General features: G+C 42.1%; 1 protein-coding gene across 11 annotated transcripts in view; it reads left to right on the top strand.

Annotated features, from left to right (window-relative positions):
- The window catches only part of PDE1C (phosphodiesterase 1C), a 653,560-nt gene that overhangs the window by 407,314 nt on the left and 233,466 nt on the right, over positions 1–12,780 (top strand). The gene's annotated exons all lie outside the window — the stretch shown is intronic.

Genomic DNA, 12,780 nt, shown 5'->3' with positions numbered 1-12,780 from the left:
TCTCCCATGGGGTGCAGGGCCCAAGTACTTTGGGCCATCCTCCATTGCACTCCCTGGCCACAGCAGAGAGCTGGCCTGGAAGAGGGGCAACCGGGACAGAATCCAGCGCCCCGACAGGGACTAGAACCTGGTGTGCCGGCGCCGCAAGGCGGAGGATTAGCCTAGTGAGCCACAGCGCCGGCCCAGTTTTAACTCTTACAGTTAGGTCTATGTTCCATTGTGACTGAATTTTTGCATAAAGTATTATATTTATTATATGCAGTATTAAAGGTAGTATTATGACTTTATTCTTTTGTATATAGGTATCCACTTGTCCCAGCACCTTTTGTTGAAAAGACTATTGGAATTTTATCTTAGTTTCCTCGGTGGGGAGGGATTGGTTCCAGGATCCCTTGGATGCACAAATCCATGGATGCCTGAGTACCTTATACAAAATGGTATATTTGTATAATACAATATATGCAATCCTCTTATATATTTTAATCTCTAGATATCCATAATACCCACAACAATAAAATGCTATACATACAAATAATTGTTATACTATATTGTGCAGAGAATAATGACAATATAAAACTCAGTACATGTTCAAAATGGATGTAATTAGAAAGTAGCTTCCATCTGCAGTGGAATGATGTGGATTCCACAGATGAGAAGGGCTGACTGCATTTTCTCATTGAATTCTTTTGGAATCCTTGTCAGTATCAAGGTGCTTTACTTAATTGTTCTCAGTGTTGTTGTTTGTCATATAAGTAATACACTGTAGAATGTCATCATAAGCAGCATTACTGAGTCTTGATTAGGGGTCAGGCACTGTTTTTTGAGTTCTACCACGTAACAGAACTCTAAGACAGGTGCTGCTCTTATCCCCATCTTACCTGCAAGGAAGCAGAGATGTGGAATGATTATATAACTGGAAAATTGTCATGCAGCTGGTTAGGGTTGGAGGTAGGATTTGAACCCAGACAAGCTGACTGTAGAACTGTGTTTATAATCATCATTCTATGCCTGACTATGTCTTATTTACAGGAGACACAAAAATTTAATACAGCCCTAAGCCTTAGTTATAGTATCCAAAGAACTACTGTTAACATTTTCATACAGGACCTCCTATATTTTCTTCTCGGCAATAAAAAAATGCCATGACAGTGGGATTAGAGTACATGTATGCCCTTTATTAAAAAAAAGATGTATTTATTTATTTAGAAGGTCAGAGTCAGAGGGAGGGAGAGACAGAGCGAGATCTTTCATGTGCTGGTTCACTCCCTAGTTGGCTGCAGTGGCCAGAGCTGGGGGCCAGGAGCTTCATCCAGTTCTGCTATATGGGTGGCAGGGCCCCAAACAATTGGGCAATCTTCTGCTGCTTTTCCTAGGCCATTAGCAGGGAGCTGGATCAGAAAAGTGGAGCAGCTGGGGCATGAACCAGCACCCATATGGGTGGCTGGAGGCACAGGCAGTGACTTTACCTGCTATACCATGATGCCAGCCCCATATACATTCTTGAAACAGATTTATTATCTATTGATACATAATTACTGATGTTCCTTGCTTATAATCTCCACCTAAATTACAATTCTTAAAACATGATTTATGTATTTATCAATGTATTGAAGATTTAAATTTCCAACTTGCAAAATTTATATGCAGAAATTTCAGTCTGTTTCCTGAGACACTTTCGCGTTTAAAAATAAAAAGCCACAATATTGTTTCTACCATAGCTTGAGGGAGGGATATGTGAGAAATCACAGCAATTTTAGTTTCTGTCTCCTGTGTTTTATTTTGCCTCTAACTTCCAGGGAAATAAAGCATCAGCTTAGCCACTGGCACTAAAAATGTTAGTAATGGGGCGGGCTGGGCTGGAGACCTAGAATCTCCTGTAAGTTGTATGGTTTGTACTGGAGTTCTCTCTCTGTGAATTTTATTCATTTAGGCTTGCTTCTAGCATTGATATATGCTGTATTTTTGTTTAAAGATGTATGTTTTTATTTATTTGCAAGGCAGAGTTATACACACACACACACACACACACACAGAGAGAGAGAGAGAGAGAGTGCAAGTGAATGAGCACTATCTTATCTTCTATCTGATGGTTCATTCCCCAAATGGCCATGAAAGAGCCTGGAATTCCATTCGGGTCTCCCACACAGATGGGCAGGATCCCTAGCACATGGGCCTGCCTTTGCTACTTTCCCAGACACATTAGCAGGGCTCTAGATTGGAAGCCGAGCAGCTGGGATTTGAACTGGTGCTCCTTTGGGATGCCTGCCTCAGTGACTTAACCTGCTGTGCCACAATGCTGGCCCCAAGGAACATGCTATCTTATAATGCAGACAACTGAACGTGCATGAGATTGGATCGGCTTTTATGGCCACATTGGTAGAGAAGTCAGGCACCGTGGATTGTGAACTTTGCTCCAGACCATCTCGGCATAAAATGGAGATTTGGGATTTTCTACCTCAGTAAACTGGTTGCTTCTTGAGCAGAAGAACAGTTTTCTGGCTTCCTAATGTGATTCATCGATAAGGTGAGGATGGCAACCAGACTGACTTCGTGTAATTGATTTAGAAAATGGATTTCTTTCATTTTTTTTTTTTTTTGACAGGCAGAGTGGACAGTGAGAGAGAGAGACAGAGAGAGAAAGGTCTTCCTTTGCCGCTGGTTCACCCTCCAATGGCCGCCGCTGCAGTCGGCGCACCGCGCTGATCCTGGCAGGAGCCAGGATCCAGGTGCTTTTCCTGGTCTCCCATGGGGTGCAGGGCCCAAGCACCTGGGCCATCCTCCACTGCACTCCCTGGCCATAGCAGAGAGCTGGCCTGGAAGAGGGGCAACCGGGACAGAATCCGGCGCCCCAACCGGGACTAGAACCTGGTGTGCCGGCGCCGCAAGGTGGAGGATTAGCCTATTGAGCCACGGCGCCGGCTCGATTTCTTTCACTTTTAATCTGGTTTCTCCTTATGTATCCCATACGTTTATGATTTGACTTTCACTCCATTTTAGATTTATTCTCTTTCGAAGGGTTGACAGAGGACTAGACATGTGCCTACTCTTGGTTAGAAACTAATACTACGACCTTTCTTTTGTAAAATGCTATATTTTGGGGCCGGCGCCGTGGCTCACTTGGTTAATCCTCCACTTGTGGCTCCAGCATCCCATATGGGCACTGGGTTCTAGTCCCAGTTGCTCCTCTTTCAGTCCAGCTCTCTGCTGTGGCTGGGGAGGGCAGTGGAGGAAGGCCCAAGTGCTTGGGCCCCTGTACCTGTATGGGAGACAAGGAAGAAGCACCTGGCTCCTGGCTTCGGGTCAGCGTAGCTCCAGCCGTAGTGGCCATTTGGGGGTTGAAGCAATGGAAGGAAAACCTTTCTCTCTCTCTCTCACTGTCTAACTCTATCTGTCAAATAAATAAAATAATAAAATAATAAAATACTATATTTTGTGTCTGTTTTCTCCTAGCAGGAAAGTGAAACTTTAGGTTGAGTAAATTGCCCCCAATGGAAGATCTGGGAATTAATTCTGGGAAACACTAGTCCAACCCAGGTGTTACTATCATAGTATGCTGTAGCACATTGACCAACAAAGGAAAGGGGTTAGATAACTTCATTGAATTTAAGTATAGAGAGACTTTACACTTACAGAGATACATGCTATTGCTCGTCTGTACATTCCAGGAGCCATCATTATAAGCATTATCACATTTGTAATTGCCTACGGTCTAGAGGGTCACTTGGGATTGTCCATTTCCCATTTGATTGCTTATTTGATTCTGTGATGTCTGTTTTGTCTCTGAGTTTCAAATGCGCACACCTAGAATACCAAGCTTTAAACAAGCTTAGTGGATATGGTAATTGTTCTGTGCAGAGCTACAAACCCTATCTCTTTTAGTGAACCTAGACAATATGTGAATCTCAGGGTTAAAAAAGGACTTTAATGTATTTCCTAAAGATGCAGTAGTATAACAAAATTCTTAGAAGTGCTTCTAAAGAAATCAGATGATGGGCACGGGACCAATAGCACTTTTTCAGAAACCACTGTTGTGATGGTGTGGATCTTTGTTTTTAAACTTTGTGCACATATTTATTTAGTTAGTTATTTGGTAGAGTGACAGAGATAGAGGAAGTGGGGGAGAGAAAGAGAGAAAGAGAGAAAGAGAGAAAGAGAGAGAGCGAGAGAGAGAGAGAGAAACTCCCACCTTCTGATCCATTCCCCAGATTCTTGAAACAGCCGGGGCTGGGCCAAGCTGAAGCCTGGAGCTGGGAACTTCATCCAGGCCTCCCACATGGGTGGCAGGAATCCAACCACTTGGGCCATTGCTGCTGCCTCCCAGGGTGTGAATTATGAGGAGTCTGGAGACAGGAGTCACAGCCAGGAGTAGAATTCAGGTACTTGCACGTGGGTTGCAGGCGTGTTAACTACCAGACCAAATGCCTATACCTATTGTGATCTTTGGAGTCAGATTATACTAGAAGTTTTTATTTTGTTAACTGTCTAACTTCAGATGTTTTTAAATGATCTTACTGAGCTGATGCTTAATGCCTTTTGCAGGTGATTTTTCAGTATTTCGTTTTTTAGCATCTCAGCAACATATAGTACTTTTGTGTCTTGTCCTTTTACCAATGATTGCAGTGCTTCAGGGAATTTTCCCAGGCCTGGTTGCCCACCCACGTGATTATGAAAGTATAGGCCAGACTGGTGTGCTCCCTTTGCCCAGCCCTGCAGGTACACAGGCATCGTCCATGGCAGAGGTGACTTGCAAATGCTTTCCTTGTTTGCTTTTTTAAGGGGTAACATACTTGTATCAGAACACTTGAGGAGAGTGTACATTTGTTTTGTAAAACTGAAATGTAGTTCTGCCAGCTGAAGTTGAGGAAGGCTCACATTTGTTGAGACTGTATAGCCATTTAAGCCCATTGTGTTTGTAATAGGGAGGTCACAGCTCACATTCAAAAATACAATTTTAGGTGAGCAGAAAAATTTCACTTTTGACTTTCTGCCAATGCATTTTTTCTGTTTATAATTGTTTATTATATAAGGGGAACAAATTTCATGTATTTCATATATACAGATTTAGGAGAAGAGTGATACTTCCCACACTACCCTCCCTTGCACCCATTCTCCCACCCTTCTTCTTTCCTACCCCCTCCTTCCTTTTTGTCCTTTCTTTTAATTATTATAATGACACAGTTTCAGTTTATTTTATATTCATATATTCTCCACTAAGCAAATCGTTTAACAAATAGAAGGAAGAAAAAATATTGTTTCTCCAAAGTAGAGACAAGGGGCATAAACACTAATCAGATTTCAGATTGTCAATTTTGCTCATACATTCCATTTTTGTACTCAATTAATTACTATAGATCATGGAAAATGTATTTTTAAAAAATATTTATTTATTTATTTGAAAGAGTTACAAAGAGAGAGAAAGAGAGGCAGAGAGAGAGAGAGAGGTTGTCCATCCGCTGGTTCACTCCCCAGTTGGTCTCAATGGCCAGAGCTGTGCCAACCCGAAGCCAGGAGCCAGGAGCTTCCTCTGGGTCTTCCCATGTGGGTGCAGGGGCCCCGAGACTTGGGCCATCTTCTACTGCTTTTCCAATCTACTACAATCCCTGCTAGATTGGGAGTGGGGCAGCCAGGACATGAACTGGCACCCATATGGGATGCCAGTACTGCAGGCAGTGGCTTTACTTGCTATGCCACAACACCGACCCTAAAACATATATATATATATATATATATATAGATAGATAGATAGATAGATAGATAGATATAGTTATGTTGACTTATTTCACTAACCAGAATGGCTTCCAGTTGCATTCATTGTGTTGCAAAAGACAGAATTTCATTCTTTTTTTTTGGCTGAGTAGTATTTCATAGTGTATATATACCATGTTTCTTTATCCAGTCATTGGTTGATGGACATCTGGGTTGATTCCATATCTTAGCTATTGTGAATTGAGATGCAGTAAATACCAGGGCACAGATAACTCTTTTCTCTGCAGATTTCATTTCCCTTGGGTAAATTCTCAAGAGTGGAATAGCTGCGTTATATGGTAGATTTATTTTCAGCTTCCAGAGGTATCTCCATACTATCTTCCACAATGGATATACTAGTTTCCATTCCCACCAACAGTGGATTAGGGTACTTTTTCTCCATATCCTCACCAACATTTATTGTTTGTTGATTTCTGGCATGATAGCCATTCTAACTGGGGGTGAAGTGAAACCTTCTTGTGGTTTTCTGTTGCATTTGCCTGATGGCTAGTGATCCTGAGTATTTTCTCATGTGTCTTTTGGCTATTTGAATTTACTTTTTTGAAAAAAGCCTGTTGAACTCCTTTGCCCATTTCTTAACTGGATTGTGTGTTTTGTTGTTGTTGAATTTCTTGAGATTTTTGTAGATTCTGGATATTGATCCTTCATAGTTTGCAACTATTTTCTCCCATTCTGTCAGTTACACCTTCCACTTTGCTGAGTGTTTCCTTTGCAGTGCAGAAGCTTCTTAGCTTGATGTAATCCCATTTGTCTATTTTGACTGTGATTGCCTGTGCTCTGGGGTCTTTTCTATGAAGCCTTCACCTATGCCCATGTCTTGCAAGAGTTTCCCCAATTTTCTCCTCTAGTAATTTTATGTTATCAGGTCCTAGATTTAGATTCCTAATCCATTTTGAGCTGGTTTTTGTATAAGGTGTAAGGTAGGGATCTTGTTCATACTGCTGCACAGAGATCCAATTTTCTAACACCAGTTGAAGAGACTTTCATTTATCCAAGGATTTATTTTAGCTCTTTTGTCAAAGATTAGTTAGTTTTAAATGCGTGCATTGATTTCTGAGCATTCTATGGAGTTATAAAGTTAGTTGGAAATGGAAAAAGTGGTACTGGGGGTGTTTGTATGAAAATAAAAATAGTGTGGACAAAAAAACCAAATATCTGAAGTAGATGACAGTTATTTCTTTAAATAATAAAAAATTATTTGAGAGACCGAGGGAAACACACATGCACATACACAGAGACAGGTTGGGGGGAATGAAAGGAGAAAGAGAGAGAGAGAGAGAGAGAATGAATGAATGAATGAGTATGAGAATGAGAGAGAACATGCTCCCATCCAGTGGTTTATTCCCCAAATGGCCAAAATGATCAGAGCTGGCCAGGACCAGAGCCAGAGCCAGAAACGAGGAAAGTAATTCAGGTCTCCCACATAAGTGGCAGGGGCTTAGTTACTTGAGCCACCATCCCTGATTCCCGGGTCTGCATTGGCAGGAAACTGTGGACAGGAGCCAGAGCTAGGAAATGAGCCCAGGCTGTACACCTGCTCCAGCTGATCCCTGCATCGAGCTCTCTGCACCATGACACCTCTTTTTTTCTGACCGTCTTTGGTAGCTCTGTGGGCAGCAGCTGCTCCTTCTTCCTCTTCTTTGTTTGCAACAAGTGTACTATATTGCCAGCATCAGCTGCTTTTCTCCCCCATACCCCACTTACCCATTTGTGGAATTTCATTTTCTGCTGTGCCTATGAAAATGCCTAAGGAAAATTCCACCAATTGGTCTTGTAATTCTCCTACTACCTGTAGATGATTGGCTCGGCAGGGGAGCTCTCCTTGAAACCAGGGCCTCCAACCCAGGTCTACTTGTGGTGTCTCAGAAATCTGGGACCTACGCCTTGGTTTATTTCCCCTGACAGCATCTACCACAAAAAGCATTTTTCTTTTAGTCTTCTGCCTTCCAAGCACCTCCTCCAAAATGGATAGTGGGGGAAGGTTTTGTATGTTCAGATGAATAAGGTAATGTCCCCAAATTGATAAGCCAATACAGAGAATATTGAGTCTTCTGGAGAATAGTGTTCCTCTAAAATGGAACTGCCTCACCAAATTAACTTGCCAGGAAAACAAGAGGGAAATCATTTCAGGCAAAGGAAGTAGAAATCCATTACCTGCAAAAATTTAAAAAGTTATTTTTAGGTGATTTTTTTTGCAGATTAAATAAATGAAATTCCTGTGCTTTTTGTTTGACTTTACTCAGAACCAAAAGGCACAACAGACAATAGACCCATTACTGATCTGCAAATAGAAAATCCACCTTTTGTAGGTATTTTTTTTTGAAGTATATAACTAAAAAGAGGCAGTAATGATATTTTCAGGTATTGACTTTTGAAAAAAAAAGGTTTTCCACGGATACTTTAAGCTACCTCCTATTTTGCTGGAAAAGTCTGGTTTAAGTCTTGCTTGATTATTTCAGTGTGTCTGCAGGTAACCATTCTGCAAATACAGCACCAAATACAGGTACTGAAATTGTGCAAACTCTGTTTAAAGCAACCACGTTTAGGAAGAGCTTGATAGACTAGCAGCAGTAGAGAGTCTTGCTGTGTGGTTAGTGGTAAAGTGTTTATTTTGAATCACACCCTTCTAACACAGCAGGCAATTCAGTGTGGCTTCTTCTAATGCGATTGGAGGTGCCCCTTTGTTTATTTATGCTTTCTTGAAGAGACAGATGGGGGGTAGTGGGAGAGTTCTTGGTCCAATGCTCACTTATTGGGAAGGTTGCTTCACTTGTCAAAAATCACAGTTTGCTCATCCATTTGTGAACTCAAAATGAGGTGAGATGAAGAGGAGGTTCGTGGGCACTCAGTGAAAAGGGGCTATGCTTGGAAGAATAATGAAAGTTTGTGAGCCACAAATTTTTATTAGTCTAGTCTATGTCTGTGGACCTGAAGTGTTGTGTTTTAAAAGTATCCATAATCCGGCCGGCGCCGCTGCTCACTAGGCTAATCCTCTGCCTGTGGCGCCAGCACTCCAGGTTCTAGTCCCGGTTGGGGCGCCGGGTTCTGTTCTGGTTGCTCCTCTTCCAGTCCAGCTCTCTGCTGTGGCCTGGGAAGGCAGTGGAAGATGGCCCAAGTGCTTGCGCCCTGCACCCGCATAGGAGACCAGGAGGAAGCACCTGGCTCCTGGCTTTGAATCGGTGCAGTGCTGGCCGTAGCGACCATTTAGGGGGTGAACCAATGGAAGGATGACCTTTCTCTATGTCTCTCTGTCTCTCACTGTCTAACTCTGCCTGTCCAAAAAAAAAAAAAAAGTATCCATAAACCGTAAAGTGATATGAATCTGCAGAACACTGGGAATGGTGATGGATTGTGGGTTATATACTTTGTGGTCAGGGAGTCAGTAGCTTTTCATTTTGATCCTTCCTGGGAACTGTCACCAATATGAAAACTTAGTCTGTGTCAAAAAGAAAAATGTAGACTAGTAGAAATCAAAAGAGACCCTAGTTTTCTTTGACTGACTATCTAGAATTTTTCTAAAAAGTGCTCCTTGTATAAGCATGAATGAATTTCAATTTTTTTGTACCAAAATAAACTTATCTCTTAATTTCATTTTCTATGAACTTTTTAAAGTACCCTCATATTAAGAAGTATTAAGTTTTATTTACAATAGAAGTATTAAGTATTTACAATAGAAGTATTAAGCTCTATATACAATAATTTAGTATTAAGGATAATTTATTGTATATATTTGGATGCTTTCTGTGGCATGTAATAGAAAACACATATTAAATTAGGCTAAGAAATAAAAAGGTAATTTATTAGTTAATTAATTTGAGAATCTGAGTGTATTGGATTTAGGTACAGCCTCATCCAGGTTCTCAGATGAAGGCATTGAGACTTCTTTTCTCTCTCTCCAGCTTCCCACGTTTGTCTCTCTGCATAGGCTCCGTTCTCTGTCAGGCTCACCTGTTGTAGAAGGCCTCACACCATCCCAGGTCCATGTCCAGCAGAGAGAAAACATCTCTAGTCATTGTTGCCCAAAGCCGAAGCACAGGCATTGCCATTACCAGCTCATGTGGAGGGGTCTCACTGAGTAAACTGACCAGGTCTGGGTTGGGTGTTGCTCTTGGCATTGGGAGCGGGGTCCTCTTGACACTGAGCGTCTGAGAATGCTGGGTGAGATGGGGGCTCTCTTGCTGAGGAAGGGAGAGAACGCAGCACCTGACTCCAAGTGTCCAGTCTGTTCATGGACTCTGAGGCAGTCCTCTCAGGCCTTGGAGCTCATCCTTCTTAGGCGGCATTTAGGGGAGGGTATTATCTTTAGTAGGATAACACAATGTCTCTGTAGTCTACTTGTATTATTCCTGTTTTCTGATGTCTTGAGGACCATTTTGTGTTCAGAGGCAATGAAATAACTGTGGCGTTCCCTGCACGTCTGAATGCCCTCAGAAGTCTGACCAGACCTTTCTATTGATCTAGTGATGTGGGTGCACAGAATTGAGTTCCAGTTCCCCAGATCTGTTCTAGCTGTGTGTTTCCAGCAAATAAATCAATAGGGTTCTTCCAGAAAGCTGCATGGAAGTCTGAACAGAAGAGTGGAATTAAAGCCTTTGCCAAGGCCAGTGTGTGCATGGATGTGCCTTTTTCATTATTCGTATTTCACGTCACCAGACCTTCTTGAGGTTTCCTTGTAAGGCATCATCTTCTCAGTTTAGCTTTCACACTTTTCTTTACCTGTCTTCTGTCACTAACATCTCACTAATGTTAAACCCCCTAAGAGCAAACACATTTTTTGGTCTTGTTTTCTTCAGTAGCCATGGCCCCTGGAACTGTGTGTGGCACACGGTAGGCACTCAGTGAGCAGTTGCTAGAGCCTGAACGAGTGACTTCTAGAATCATTGTGTGCTGGCTCTGCAGGCACACACTATGCTTTGCAAATAAGTTGGACTGAATGATTACAATAGCTGAATCCACCCAGAGCTACACTGTTGTAATGGATGGGCCATGCGACCTAATAGAGTTATTAACTCCCAAAGTTATACTTTATCCAAAAAAGACATTATTAGCTTTAGGCAAGGCATGGGTCTCGCTTCCATGAAGGATGGCACTTACACTTAAAGACAATGAGCATTGTACTGTAGAGCGTTTCATACTGAACCAGGCGATTGCGTCTGAAGACAAATGTGATTATACTACATAGAAAAGGAGTGAGCTTTGTTATTGATGTGCCCTTGGAACTCACAATCTCACAGCTGACTTGGCAGAGATGCTGAAGTTGTTATCCCATTCAAAGAATTTTATCATATTGCCTGGAAGTAAGTTAGATTTTCCATTTGCAATTCCTCCACGCATGTCCTCCCCCTCTCCACTTTTTGAGAAAGAACTGATTCCATTCCTTCTACTTGTTATGGGTGTTGGTATTTCCCCATTCCAGAGAGAACCTATTGATAAGATCTGAGTAGCTCTGTGGCAGGCTGGCCTTCTTGATGAATTGAATTCATTTGGTGGAATGTGCGGGCTTAAAGTTTGCAGAAATGAAGTTGAGTGAACATCGAGAGAAGCTCTTGGGCTGATGGTTTAGCACATTAGTGGGCCTCTGAGCACAAGTTATCTTTATTTATAGATATTGCTTTTATGGCGAGCTATCTGAAAAGACAGCTACACAATGAAAAGGAGCTGAATTTCAATTTTCAGATATTGCTTGCAGTTATCACTCTGTGAGTGTAAATGATTTTAAAAATTTCATTCCATTTTGAAATTTTTAACAAATACATATGAGCATCTTCTAAGCACTGAGGTTATAAAATTGAATAAGACACTTTTTTGGTTTCTTTTAGGGAGCACACTGTCTGAAGGAAGAGAGACTGGTCTGTACACAACTAATCTTAGTATCTGCGATAAATCATACAATAGAAATCTGTGTAAAATATTGAGAAGCAGCAAATAATTTTTCATGATATGGGGTGTGTGTGTGTGTGTGTGATTATGCTCTGGCCATTCTGGCTATGGCTTTTTATCTCTAAAAATAATAGGAATAACAAACCCAGAACTTATCCTTGAGCACTTTTTATGTCAGGTACTGTTTTAGTTACTTTACAACAATAATCTTACTTAATCCTTGAAGTAGACTAGTAGGTCAGGTATCTGGATCATCCCACTTTTAGAAATGAGGAAACTGAAGCCTACAGAAGAGCAGTAGCTTGCCCAAGGTCACGTGGTGGAGTTTGTATTCCACCAGGAACTAACTCTTGCTGACCACCAGCTGCTCGGCCCCACTGTGCCTCCTGCTTCCACGCTGGTTAGCAGGGATTTCCTGCAAGGGCTATCCGTGGATGGTAAGGAGTGATTTTCTTTTTCTATATGTTACTTTTCTCCTATTTGGAACCCAGGCACATGTGCAAGTGCTTGTAGGGTGGCTTTGTTACCAGAGAAGCAAAAGGTCCTTGTCTTCACGCAAGAAAGAATTCAGACATGAGACAGAGAGCAGTGGAGAGAAAAATAGCAAGGTTTATTAGGGTAGGGACATCCGTAAGGATAGATGGGCTCCTCTCCAGACAGAACCTGAGAGAGTGTGTAGTTCACCTTTAGGCTGGGGTTCTTAAGGGGATGGGTCTTGCCTTCCCTCCCCCTCTCCTTCTTCTTCTCCCCAACAAAGGACTTGTTTGAGGTAAATACAAAAAATTCCTTTCTGAGTTTTCCCACTGAAGTTATCAGGGGAAGCCTGGCTGGCATCGCCCAGCCTGAGAGGAAGGATGTTTATCAGGCCAGGTAGAAGGGGCAGGACCCCCTGGAAGGTCATCAGGATCTGGGTGGGACCTTGAAGTGTAAGATGCTGGGCTTCTGGAGCTTCCACAGTGGGCCTTTCTCACACACACATAGGCTCAATTTCTGACTTCCTGCCTAACAGCTTCACTGGTATCAAGGGAAAATCTTATTATAAATGTGCATAATGCAATCATGTTTGTTTGTGTGTTTCAGAAATCTCACTTGTTAGTAGTCCCCACTGCAGTTCTCACTGGGTTCTCAGCGTTG

The sequence above is a fragment of the Oryctolagus cuniculus genome, chromosome 16 (genome assembly GCF_051225735.1).
Source record: "Oryctolagus cuniculus isolate XC-2025 breed Fujian yellow rabbit chromosome 16, ASM5122573v1, whole genome shotgun sequence".
Taxonomy (NCBI): Eukaryota; Metazoa; Chordata; class Mammalia; order Lagomorpha; family Leporidae; genus Oryctolagus; species Oryctolagus cuniculus.
Note: the sequence above shows the minus strand (reverse complement) of the source record. Positions and strands in the feature narration are given on the sequence as shown.